The sequence below is a fragment of the Saimiri boliviensis genome, chromosome 5 (genome assembly GCF_048565385.1).
Source record: "Saimiri boliviensis isolate mSaiBol1 chromosome 5, mSaiBol1.pri, whole genome shotgun sequence".
Classification (NCBI taxonomy): domain Eukaryota; kingdom Metazoa; phylum Chordata; class Mammalia; order Primates; family Cebidae; genus Saimiri; species Saimiri boliviensis.
In genome coordinates this window covers 36,887,123-36,900,124 of record NC_133453.1, presented here as the reverse complement: position 1 = coordinate 36,900,124, position 13,002 = coordinate 36,887,123, and the positions used below count along the sequence as shown (strand labels likewise).

At 42.7% G+C, this 13,002-nt stretch overlaps 1 long non-coding RNA gene and 1 other non-coding gene across 2 annotated transcripts in view; one reads left to right on the top strand and one right to left on the bottom strand.

Annotated features, from left to right (window-relative positions):
- Positions 1-4,365, top strand: part of LOC141584556 (uncharacterized) — a 30,286-nt gene extending 25,921 nt beyond the window's left edge. Inside the window, exon 3 of the long non-coding RNA XR_012517639.1 lies at positions 4,280-4,365. This is a non-coding gene — a long non-coding RNA (uncharacterized LOC141584556). The remainder of the gene's footprint in view (positions 1-4,279) is intronic.
- Positions 4,366-7,101: 2,736 nt separating this feature from the next.
- Positions 7,102-7,218, bottom strand: LOC120364373 (U5 spliceosomal RNA). The gene has a single exon (XR_005579635.1). It is a non-coding gene; the product is annotated as a U5 spliceosomal RNA (small nuclear RNA).
- Between the last annotated feature and the right edge of the window lie 5,784 nt (positions 7,219-13,002).

The window sequence follows — 13,002 nt, the reverse complement described above, 5'->3', positions numbered from 1 at the left end:
TGTGCTAAAGTGGCAGAGTAGAGCTGCTGGGGACATGTGGCTCAGCTGTTAGTGTCAAGATGGTTCTGAAAAACCACTCACAGAGTTTTGCAGAAAACTTATCTCACATGGCCCTGTGCCCTGTGAGTGTCTTGTCAGCACAATTTGAGGCTCATGAGAGAATTGCTTTTGGTTGCCAGCAGGAAGCACCTGGTTTTGCAAAGCTGGGACAAAAATAGAAGCTGGCATATAGGCAGTCCTGGTCATTTGACTGCTGAAGAGATGTGAGAATGACCCAGGGGAGGGAGGACACTAGATCTTTATGGTTGTACCATGGTAATAGGTAATAGTAGGCTTCCTGGGGAATGAGGTCAAAGAATAAGAGGGGTCACTGACACCCCTGTAAGTTTGAGTAAACCCTCAAGCTTGTGGGGTTGCTCATGCTATACATGCAGAGTTGGCTAAAATCTTTGAGTCCAGTTTGGCTAACACCGTAGTCATCAGTTTGACAAGAGAAAATCCCAAGCATTTGTATTTAGGAATATATATTGATTTTTTAAAATCTTACTTTAAAGTTCTAGGGTACGTGGTCAGATCTTGCAAGATTGTTACATAGGTATACACATGCCATGGTGGTTTCCTGCATCCATCCCCCAACACCTACATTAGGAATTTCTCCTAATGTTATCCCTCCCCAATCTCACCACTCCCTGCTGTCCTTCCCCTAGCCCCCCACCCCCCAACAGACCCTAGTGTGTGATGTTCCCCTCCCTGTGTCCATGTGTTCTCATTGTTCAACACCCACTTATAGTGAGAACATGTGGTGTTTAGTTTTCTGTTCTTATGTCAGTTTGCTGAGAATGGTGGTTTCCAGATTCATACATGTCCCTGCAAAGGACATGAACTCATCCTTTTTTATGGCTGCATAGTATTCCATGGTGTATATGTGCCACATTTTCTTTATCCAGTCTATCCTTGATGGACATTTGGGTTGGTTCCAAGTCTTTGCCATTGTAAACAGTGCCACAAGAAACATATATGTGCATGTGTCTTTATAATAGAAAGAGTTATAATCCTTTGGGTATATACCCAGTAATGGGATTGCTGGGTCAAATGTAATTTCTATTTCTAGGTCCTTGAGGAATCGCCACACTGTCTTCTGCAATGGTTGAACTAATTTACACTCTCATCAACAGTGTAAAAGCATTCCTATTTCTCCACATCCTCTCCAGCATCTGTTGTCTCCAGATTTTTTAATGATTGCCATTCTAACTGGCATGAGATGGTATCTCAATGTGGTTTTGGTTTGCATTTCTTTAATGATCAGTGATGATGAACATTTTTTAATATGTTTGTTGGCTGCATAAATGTCTTCTTTTGAAAAGTGTCTGTTCATATCCTTCGCCTTTTTGATGGGATTGTTTTTTTTTTTTTTCTTGTAAATTTGTTTTAGTTCTTTGTAGATTCTGGATATTAGCCCTTTGTCAGATGGGTAGCTTGCAAAAATTTTTTCCCATTCTGTTGGTTGCCAGTTTACTCTAATGATAGTTTCTTTTGCTGTGAAGAAGTTCTTAAGCTTAATTAGGTCCCATTTGTCTATTTTGGCTCTTGCTGCCATTGCTTTTGAAGTTTTAGTCATGAAGTCCTTGCCTATGCCTAGGTCCTGAATGGTATTGCCTAAGTTTTCTTCTAGGCTTTTTATGGTATTAGGTCTTATGTTTAAATCTTTAATCCATCTGGAGTTAATTTTTGTATAAGGTGTAAGGAAGGGGTTCAGTTTCAGCTTTCTGTACATGGCTAGCCAGTTTTCCCAACAACATTTATTAAACAGGGAATCCTTTCCCCTTTGCTGGTTTTTGTCAGGTTTGTCAAAGATCAGATGGTTGTAGATGCGTGACATTGTTTCTGAGGTCTCTGCTCTGTTCCATTGGTCTATATTCTGTTTTGGTACCAGTACCATGCTGTTTTGATTACTGTAGCCTTGTAGTATAGTTTGAAGTCAGGTAGTGTGATGCCTCCAGCTTTGTTCTTTTTTGCTTGGGATTATCTTGGCTATGTGGGCTCTTTTTTGGTTCCATATGAAATTTAAGGTGTTTTTTTTTCCAGTTATGTGAAGAAGGTCAGTGGTAGCTTGATGGGGATAGCATTGAATCTATAAATTGCTTTGGGCAATATGGCCATTTTCATGATACTGATTTTTTCTAACCATGATCATGGAATGTTTTTTCATCTGTTTGTGTCCTCTCTTATTTTGTTGAGCAATGGTTTGTAGTTCTCCTTGAAGAGGTCCTTTACAGCCTTTGTTAGCTGTATCCCTAGATATTTTATTCTCTTTGTAGCAACCGTGAATGGGAGTTCGCTCATGATTTGGTTCTCTGTCAGTTATTGGTGTATAGGAATGCTTGTGATTTTTGCACATTGATTTTGTATCCTGAGACTTTGCTGAAGTTGCTTATTATCTTAAGATTTTGGACTGCCGGGCGCGGTGGCTCAAGCCTGTAATCCCAGCACTTTGGGAGGCCGAGGCGGGTGGATCACGAGGTCGAGAGATCGAGACCATCCTGGTCAACAAGGTGAAACCCCGTCTCTACTAAAAATACAAAAAGTTAGCTGGGCATGGTGGCACATGCCTGTAATCCCAGCTACTTAGGAGGCTGAGGCAGGAGAATTGCCTGAACCCAGGAGGCGGAGGTTGCGGTGAGCCGAGATCGCGCCATTGCACTCCAGCCTGGGTAACAAGAGCGAAACTCTGTCTCAAAAAAAAAAAAAAAATTTGGGCTGAAACAATAGGGTCTTCTAAATATAGAACCATGTCAGCTACAAATAGAGACAATTTGACTTCCTCTTTTCCTAATTGAATACCCTGTATTTCATTTTCTTGCCTGATTGCTCTGGCTAGAACTTCCAATACTATATTGAATAGGAGTGATGAAAGAGGGCACCCCTGTCTAGTGCCAGATTTCAAAGGGAATACTTCTAGTTTTTGCCCGTTCAGTATGATATTGGCTGTGGGTTTGTCATAAATAGGTTTTATTATTTTGTGATACATTCCATCGATACCTAGTTTATTGAGAGTTTTTAGCATAAAGGGCTGTTGAATTTTGTGAAAGGCCTTCTCTGCATCTATTGAGATAATCATGTGGTTTTTGTCTTTGGTTCTGTTTATGTGACGGATTATGTCTATAGATTCTTATGTTGAACCAGCCTTGCATCCCCAGGATGAAGCCTACTTGATCATGGTGGATAAGCTTTTTGATGTGCTATTGTATTCGGTTTGCCAGTATTTTATTTAAGATTGTTGCATTGATGTTCATCATGGATATTAGCCGGAAATATTCTTTTTTAGTGTGTCTCTGCCAGGTTTTGGTATCAGGATGATGTTGGTCTCATAAAATGAGTTAGGGAAGATTCCCTCTTTTTGTATTGTTTAGAATAGCTTCAGAAGGAATGGTACCGTCTCCTCTTTGTATGTCTGGTAGAATTCAGCTGTGAACCTGTCTGGTCCTGGACTTTTTTTTTGGTTGGTAAGCTATTAATTGCTGTCTCAGCTTCAGACCTTGTTATTGGTCTATTCAGGGATTCAACGTCGTCCTGGTTTAGTCTTGGGAGGGTGTCAGTTTCTAGGAATTTATCCATTTCTTCTAGATTTACTGGTTTATGTGCCTAGAGTTGTTTGTAGTAATCTCTGATGGTAGTTTGTTTTATATTGAATTTTTACCAATCATACATTTCATGGCTCCCTTGAGGAAAATCTTTCACAATAAGGTAGCAGGTTATTCTAAAGACCTCCTTTACTAATAACTCAAGATTTGGACCCTTGATGTCTTCTCTTAGGAGCTCCCTTTGGGAGCCTGCACAAGTCAGTGAACAGGAGTACTGACCTGCCAGGAGGGAGTCTGGGTTCCATTCTCAAACTTACCCCTCAGTAGCTATATCCATGAGCAAGTCACTTCACCTGTCTGGAAACCAAGTTTCCACTATTAGATGAAGCAGCTAGTTACTGTTCCTCCCACCTCTAATGTTCTGTAATCCTCTGATCCTGTAACTGGAAGCAGTGGCGCAGGTTGGTGCTGGAGAACAGAGGCATCCCTCCTGTCATGAGGTGAGTTGTGACCTCCCCACCCCTCAAATCCATATGTTGAAACCCAAAACCCCAATGTGTCTCTATTTGGAAACAGGGCCGTCAGAGAAGTAATTAAGGTTAAATGAGGTTTTAACTGTGGAACCCTAAGCCAATAGGACTGATGTCCTTATAAGAAGAGAAACAGGCCTCTCTTTTTGTCTCTCCACATGCACACAGAGGAAAAACCATGGGAAGACACGGCGAGAAGGTGGTCATCTGCAACCCAAGGAGAAATCCCTCACCAGACAGCAACCCAGTGGCAAGTTGACCTTGGATTTCTAGTCTCCATAACTGTGAGAAGATACATTGTTGTTGTTTAAGCCAGTCAGCTCGTGACATTCTGTTAGGCAGCCTGAGGAGACTACTATACCTCCTCATCTCTCAAGCACTGGACCATGACTTGTTGGTCCGTGGCCTTTGGGGGTGTTTGCATTTAATCTTCTCCATTGGCAAAGGAATAGCAAAGTAAATTGGCTCCTGGAAAAGCAGGCATCCTATTGCTTTGGAATTTATGGAGTGGAGTCGTGGGTGTTTCTGGGGTGTTTTCTCTAACTCTAATCAATTTTATAACATGAACTTCGTGTTCAACAGTTCAATTCAATTCTGAGACTGCCTACCTGATGTTATTATCAGCTCCCAAAGTTAAAGGGCTCGGTTCCACAAAATTACCCTCATCTCAGATACCGGTTGCAAATCCCAGCTCATGCTTACTTCTGATTGACTGGCTATAAACTGGGGATTCCCATGACTTCCTCCTCATCTGGTAATTTGCTGGAGTGGCTTAAAGGACTCAGGAAAAACATTTTATTTATGTTTAGTTGTTTAAAATATACAACTTGGGAACAGCCAAAATGGAAGAGACACATAGGGTAAGGGTTAGGGTGTATGTGGTATGGAGCTTCCATGCCCTTCCACAGTGCCCCATCTTCCCAGCACCTCAATGTGTTCACCACCCAGAAAGCTCTCCAAACCTTGTGGTTCAACATTTTTTTTGGATGGAGTCTCGCTCCGTCACCCAGGCTGGAGTGCCGTGGTGCAATCTCGGCTCGCTGCAAGCTCTGCCTCTCAGGTGCAAGCAATTCACCTGGTTCAGCCTCCTGAGTAGGTAGTAATACAGGTGTGCGCTACCATACCCGCTAATTTTTGTATCTTTAGTAGACGCAGGGTTTCATCATGTTAGCCAGGATGGTCTTGATTTCCTGACCTCATGATCTACCCACCTCAGCCTCCCAAAGTGCTGAGATTACAGGTGTCAACCACTGCGCCGGGCCTGTTCAACAGTTTTTATTACCCAGTCTCTAGCCCCTGCCACCCCTTCTCTGGAGCATGTCCAGTCTTGATTGGTCCTCTTGTACCAGTGCGGAGGACCCTGTGGGGTTACTTTCTGAGCAAAAACTGGGCATGGAAACCTTAAAAATACATTGCTACTGACTAAAGAAGTTTTTGGAAACTTCTGCCAGAATATCTTGGTTGCGGGGCCCTGTGTAGAAGTGGGCAGCTGTGGAACAAGTGGATGGAGGCCATTGCTTTCCGGAAGGGAAGGTCTACACTGTCACCCCAAAGCCCCAGATCACAGGATTTTGTAGAAGCATTGAGCTTCTGTGTCTCTTCCTTGGGAGTTGCTTGTCTGGGATAGGAAGTGGTCTCATGCTAGTAACTGGTCTGAGGACCCATGGAGGAGGAGCAAGCAAGCTGCAGAAGAGCTGGACGCCAAACATAGGGGGTCCCTGCGGGGAGTCTGAGGGACCTGCAGGCCCAGAATAACAGCAAACATGAGGATCAAAGGACTTGAGCTGGACCCTGAGTTTCCTGTGAGGCCACAGCAGAGCTTGTCTGGGATTTCTTGGTGGAACAAGATATTAACATTACACAGTGGGGTGGAGAAAGCGGGGTCAAAGACAGCTTTCAGTGCCTGTGAACACACTGTGCCTGGCCCTGCTGTGAGGGTCACGCACGTGTGCCAGGCTGGCTCCTGGCCCCACTGTCCACACTCCCAGGGTCTGTGGTGAAATCGAAGTTATTCTCATTCTCAACATTGGAAGTATGTCTAATATGGAAAGAGACCACATTGAACTCTGACTTCTATTGTCATCTCAAAGCTGTGTGTTAAGCAAATCGGAATAAAGGATTTCCTTCTCTTTTACCTGGCATTGGGACATCTCTATCAGTGTTCATAATGTCACTCCAAAGGCACTTGCTGAGAAATCTCGAAGGTGAAGAATTTGTTCTGAATTTTCTAAGAAACAGATTTTTAAAGAAAAGGCATCTCCTATCTTCTGTTTCTGAAACTTTGTAACCTATAGGCCAGATAGAGATTTTCTGTATCTAGAATACTTGATTTTTTTAGATTGGGAATTTACAAGAATGCATGGGTATATTTTATATGTGTAAGAAAATAAACTCTAGGCTGGAAACGGTGGCTCATGCCTGTAATCTCAGCACTTCAGGATGCAGAGATAGGTGGATCACTTGAGGTTAGGAGTTCAAGACCTGTCTGGCCAAACCATGGTGAAACCCCATCTCCAACAAAATACAAAAATTGGCTGGGCATGATGTGATACACTCCTGTAGTCCCAGCTACTTGAGAGGCTGAGGCAGGAGAATCCCCTGAGACTGGAAGGTGAAGCCTGCAGTGAGCCAAGATTGTTCTACTACATTCCAGCCTTGGTGACAGAGAGGGACTCCATCTCAAAAAAAAAAAAAAAAAAAAAAATTCCGAAAAAGAAAATAAACCCTTTTTGTATACTTTGGAAGCATTTTTTTTAAGAACAAAATTACATTGTTAGTAAAAATATTTTTTGTGAGAAGTATCAAAACAATGTAACATTTGGAATTAATTGAAATACTGTTTGAGCATGTAATACGACATTTCTGTAAATATATAGATATTGAGGCCTCCATCTAATTCATATCTGAATCCTTAAAAAAATCCGGCTTTGGTATTCTACAGGCAACACATTCTTTTTTTTTTTTTTTTTTTTTTTTTTTTTTTAATAATGAGCCCTGACTAAGCAGGACACCAAAAAATTCAGTTATAAACTCATAATTGTTCCTCTCCATGGAAATCTTTAGTAAAAGGTGAAAGATTTATTCGTTAGGAAGAGAAACCAGAGCATTAGGCAATACATTCTTGCTAAAATTCTGTTGAATTAATTTCTCAAAAGTAAATAGTTGGAGCCACTTACTTGAATACCTCTAGAGTTGTGTTAACAGAAATGGGAACTGTATTCAAAACAGACTGAGAGACAGACCCAGGGGATTACAGATTTTCACTTTGTGGTTTCAGATGTTCTCCGTTCATGGGCACCTATTGCCTGCTCTCTGGACACTTCCACGTTCAGTCTAGTACAGTTAGTTGCTTCAATCTCTTTTCTTTTATGCTACACTCAGCATGTGGCTGTGTATACCCATCAGCATCAGCTAATTGCCCACTGTGCCCCAGCTGCCTTGTCTGGGGGCTGGGATGTTAAAAGCCCCTCATATGTGACCATCTCTCTTGTGGTGATCAGAACAGTGTATCACCACTGACTCTTTACTTCCCAGAGATGGGAACTTCCAGCTCCAGCTTTACGAATGTTCTCCCCTCACCCCATCACACCCTTAGGCTCTTGGAATATGTCACAATTATTATTATTATTTTTAAGATGGGGTTTTGCTCTGTTGCTAGTCTGAAAGTGCAGTGGCATGATCATGGCTCACTGCAGCCTCAAACTCTTAGGTTTAAGCAATCCTCCTGCCTCAGCCTCCTGAGCAGCTGGGACTATAGGCACATGCCACCATGACCAGCCAATTTTAAAACTTTTTGAAGAGACTGGGTCTTGCTATGTTTCCCAGGCTGGTCTTGAACTCCTGGTCTCAAGCAGTCCTATCATCTTGGCTTCCCCGAGTGCTGGGATTATAGGTGCTGCCAGAATTCTTAGTTGTAGGCAACACAGACTCCATCTGATTTAAACTCATTTATTGGGTTCTAGGAGAGTTTGAAAACCAGGCTTGGAGCTACAGTAGCAGGACACTGTACCCAAAATCATGCCACAGGGTGCTCTGGTGAAGATGTCATTCTCATCGGCCTCACCAGATGTGTATTCTGCTCTTGTCACAGTAGAATATCTGCTCCAGGTGCAGGCTGGGGACAGCACTGCTGCCACTGCTGCTGTGGCAACGCAGTCTTGCTGCCGCTGCCACCACCTCTACAGAGGGTCTGAGTTGCTGTTTCTTTGTACCCTAGCGTCTGGTTCAGACTCCAGGGTGGGTGCTTCTGATGGGTGGGTTCTAGATCCTGTGCCCATAACTACCTGCAAAGGATGCTGAGAAAGGTAATACATTTCAGCTTTTATGGTGGAAAGGGGGCTAAGGACTCATGAAGACTCATAAGAAAGGCAACGCTCCAAATAGAGGCAGGAGACTCAAATGGTAGGCAGCCCGAAGGAAGGACAATTGTCCATGACGTAGACTAAACTGTATCAACCCCCTGCCCACCGCTTCCAGAGAGGGGACAAAAGCCTCATTGTACACAGGTTATTAAAATCCCAGCCAAACCAAAACAAAAAAGCGACAATAGTAACCATGATAGCAAAGAGACTTTATTCCTTTATTGCCTATTTTTGAAAATCCTCAGTACTGTGAGAATTGCTTCACATGTAATTGTTTCGAGTTTTGCTCGACTAGGAGTTTTAGCTTCATACAGATCCCTTTAAGGGATGTTAGCTCCGCACTCACCCTCCCTGTCCCCACACCAAGCCTTTGTTACTGGTATGCTATGGTATGGATTGGGATGGATTATCTTCCATGAATATTTTTCATTGTTTCTCATTAATGTATTAATTAAATCTATTAAATAAAATATTATTTTCCATGAGAAACGATGGAAAAATGGAAAATCCATTCCAAACCAATACCATAGTGATGATGTGTCTGGAAACACCCCACCTGGAGCACTTTAGTTCTTAAAACTTCTGTAGAGATAATTAGGTTTTCCTCAACCCAATTTAGTCAACATCTCCTTGGATTTTATTTAAAAACCTGAAGTAGAGCCAAATGAGCTGCTTCTGCTTAGATGAAAAAACGTGTCATCTCTGACTAGATTTGTACTGTGTCACTTTGTCACCCAAGGTTTCCAATTCACTCTTACGCAGAGGTGCAGTCCCAGAGTACAGGGCATGTGGCCTATTGGTGAGAAAAAGAGAGAGGATGTGGCAGGGAGAGTGAGAAGCCAGGGAATAACGCTTCCTGAGCGGTGTTGTACAAGCCATTTTACCCTCCAGAGAGCACCCCCCAGCCTAAACCCTGATGACGTAGGTCCCGTTGTTCCAGGAGGTAGTTCAACATAGTCCAACATTGTTGCACCGAATGAATTGGGGATGGTTCTGATAAGAGTTGCACCTTCCCAATTACAACACTGCATCTTGGTCAAGGAAGCATAGGGAGAAGATATGTGAGACAGAAAAAATTACTCATCTTGTATACTTAACTCTCAGCATGAATTAATTAGTTCATTTGGTAACCAAGACCCTAGTATGTACTAAGCTGTGCACTAAGTGCTTTGCATGTGCTACCTCATTTAATAATTCCTCTAACAAACTTATCCCATGCAGCACATCTAATTCCCTCCTGCCCCCAACATTTGAGAGATAAAAAGACGAAAGCCCAGAGGGCTTAAGAGGCAGAATTAGTATCTGAAGCCACGTCACTTTGACTCTACAGTCTGTGATTCTGGCCACTGTTTCTCATGATTTTTAGTGCCCTGGCTATTGAGATGGTTGGCAGACAGTTTCTATCTTCAGTGGTGGTTGGACATCAGAAAAGAATAGAGATGTTAGCATATCGTGTGATCCGTTCTGTAGTGGTAATATATACAGGAGTCTGGCCTGAGGTCTGAATAGGATGGTGGTTCAGGAAGCTTCTTATAGGAAGGAAAACTTGAGTTAAGTGAAGAGAGTGACCAAGATATTTCCACAGGAAGGGCATGTGTACAGTTGTGGAGATGCGAGAACATGGCGGCATGGCTTGTGTCTAGGATGAATATGTGTGTGTGTAGAGGAGAGAATCGGGGGGTGGTGGGGAGACTAAAGCAAGCCTGGAGAGATAAACAGGGATAGCGTGGAAGAAGAAAATGGTACAGATTTGAGAGCTACTTGGGGAATAGATTCAACAGAACTTGGTGATTAGATGTAGGGAATGAGGGATGCATTTATTCTTGATTTTATTCATGATAGTTAGTGAATGCCTGCTTTAAATTAGGCAGTATAGTAAGTGCTGGAAATAAAGGAGACAAAAGAGCTGGCATTCCTATTCATGGGTTGTACAGTGAACAAAGAGGAAAGAGTCAAAGATAACCCCAGATTTCTAGTTTAGATGGTGGAGACACAAAAACTTAGAAAAGCAGTAGGTTGATGTGGGAAGATGCTCAGGCATTTCTGTGGGACATCAAGATGGCCAACAGGCAGTGGGATATACAGATGTGGAGCCAGGAGAGAAATCTAAGTTGGAGATACAGATTCAGGTGCCATACACATGGATGTGGAAGTAAAAACCATGCATGTGGGTGTGATCACTCAGGAAATGTGTAGCTGGGTGGAGACAATGAAACTGGGGAACTCCAGCCTTCAGAGGCAGAGAAACTATGAAGGAGTGGTTACAGGGTTAGGGGAGAACCATGAGAGAGCCATGTCACGAAAGCGAAGTGTTATGGCCTGCCTCCCCTACCCCGCAAATTCATGTATTGAAGCCTTAATTTCCAATGTGACTGTATGTGGAGTTAAGAAACTTTAAGAAAGTAATTAAGGTTAAGTGAAGTTATGAGGATAGGTCCCATATCTGATAGGACTAGTGTCTATAAGAAAAGGGAGATCTCTCTCTCTCTCTCTCTCTCTCTCTCTCTCTCTCTCTCTCTCTCTCTCTCCCCCGAGAGAAAAGGCCAAGTGAGGACATAGCAAAGAGGTACCATCTGCAAGCCAGGAATAGAGGCCTCACCAGAAATCATCCTTGCCAACATCTTGATCTTGAACTTCCAGCCTCCAGAGCTGTGAGAAAATAAATTTCTGTTTTTAAGCCACCCAGTCTGCGATGTAGTGTTATGGCAACCTGAGCAGACTAATACACCAACGGCTTCAAGGGCTGTTTAAAGAAAGGTAAATACTCAACAAAGACAAGGGTAGGCATTTGTCCTTTGAATTTGACAATCCTGTAACCTTAGCAAGAGCAAGGAAGTGTGAAGGCTAGAAGCTAAACTGCAGTGAGTTTCAGGGTTGCAGGAGAAGGAGGGTCTGCAGGTTTCATGTGCTAACATGGTCTCTAGATTGGAGTTTGGCATCTCCCACCATCTATGTCTGTCATTCCAGTAAACCCCTTTGTGCATGCTCCCCCAGGGTCTGGCAGTGTATGTGGCATATAGCAGGTTCTCAGGAATGCCTGCAGAATGGCTTTGCTCTGCTAAGTCCAGGCTTAGGTAGAGTTAGATCAACATTACTTGACTGGTGAAGCAGCCTTACACAGTGATATGAGCCCTGTTCATTTAGTACTCTTTAGGTGCCCGGCATTGGGCTAAACTCTTTACATATATCTTATCATGTAATTTTCATTATGAATCAGGTACTATTATTGTTATGCTCATTTTTCTTATAGAAAAACTGAGATAGACGTTCAAATATTGACAACCTGACTCCAGAGCTCAGTCTCCTAACCAACATGCTCTATAGCTTCTGTACCCCCATTACCCCCAGCATAGATGAGCGCTTGGTGCAGATACCTGGATCTGCCCTGTGAGACTTTCGGGGAACTGACTTTAGTTTCTAGGCCTCAGTATCCCAACATGAAAAATGTGGTATTTGAAGCAGATGAGTTTCTCAGGTGCTTTCTGGCTCTACTGTTCTATAATCTGATGGTTTGAACTGAATTATACTCCATTTATGTGACCTGGGATTAACTTATGCAGAAAAGCCAACCCGAAGTTGCCACTCTTGATTTATGCAGGCAGAGAACTCGGGGTACTCCCAACCAGCAGCTGACGAAGAATGTAATCCCTGAGGATGTCTGAAGGGACACTGGGAAGCTTGCGTTCCACATCTGTCTCTCTAACTAGCCCCATCTAGGTAAGGTGGAGGTGGGGTTGGGAGAAGCCTCTGCTTCTAGCTCTGAAAGTTGGCCATCAAGTAAATTTATTGAGGAGAATCAGTGAACTACAGTCAGCCAACAGCACTGCTGTTGAAGGGTTTAACAAAGGCTGCTTCTGGGTATGCAGGGCCCTGGGCAAGATTATTTTGTGGGCCTCTCTCTATATAAGCAATATGATTAAAAATTATCACAAATTATATCACAAAAATTCACGGACCCATGTAAGGCCCATATGATGTGTCAATGAAAGTTTAGAACAATGTGTAGAAAAATGGTACTTTTGAATTTATTTTTTGTCCAATCGGTGCACATGGAGATTTCTGTTCAGGACTGGAAACCATTTCTTTGTGATCTTGATCATCAAATATACTGTTCCTGGCTAAGTTTGCATCTTCCATCATGATGAAAAGGTAACAATGCTGCTTTTACAACTCTAGAGCTCTCCAGAATCTGTTTGTATTGAAGCAATATAGATCTTCCAGCCTCTGTGGTTCCCTAATTTGATTTATTTAATGCTGATACAGCATTCTTCGTGATACAGCATCATCCATCAGGCTGCCTGTGAGTATTGGACCATCTCCAAAGTTGTTATTGTGCTTCACTGAGGATGCCCACACATGCGAGTCTTAGAGTATGCAGAAATGTGTGAATGATAATTTGTTTTCTGGTCTTGTTCAGAATTTTATAGTCTAATGTGGAATAACTCATCTTCCAACCATGCCTTCTTTTGAACTTTTTAGGTAGTAATCACTGTATTCCCAGAATGTGATCTCCTTCAATAATGATTGCAT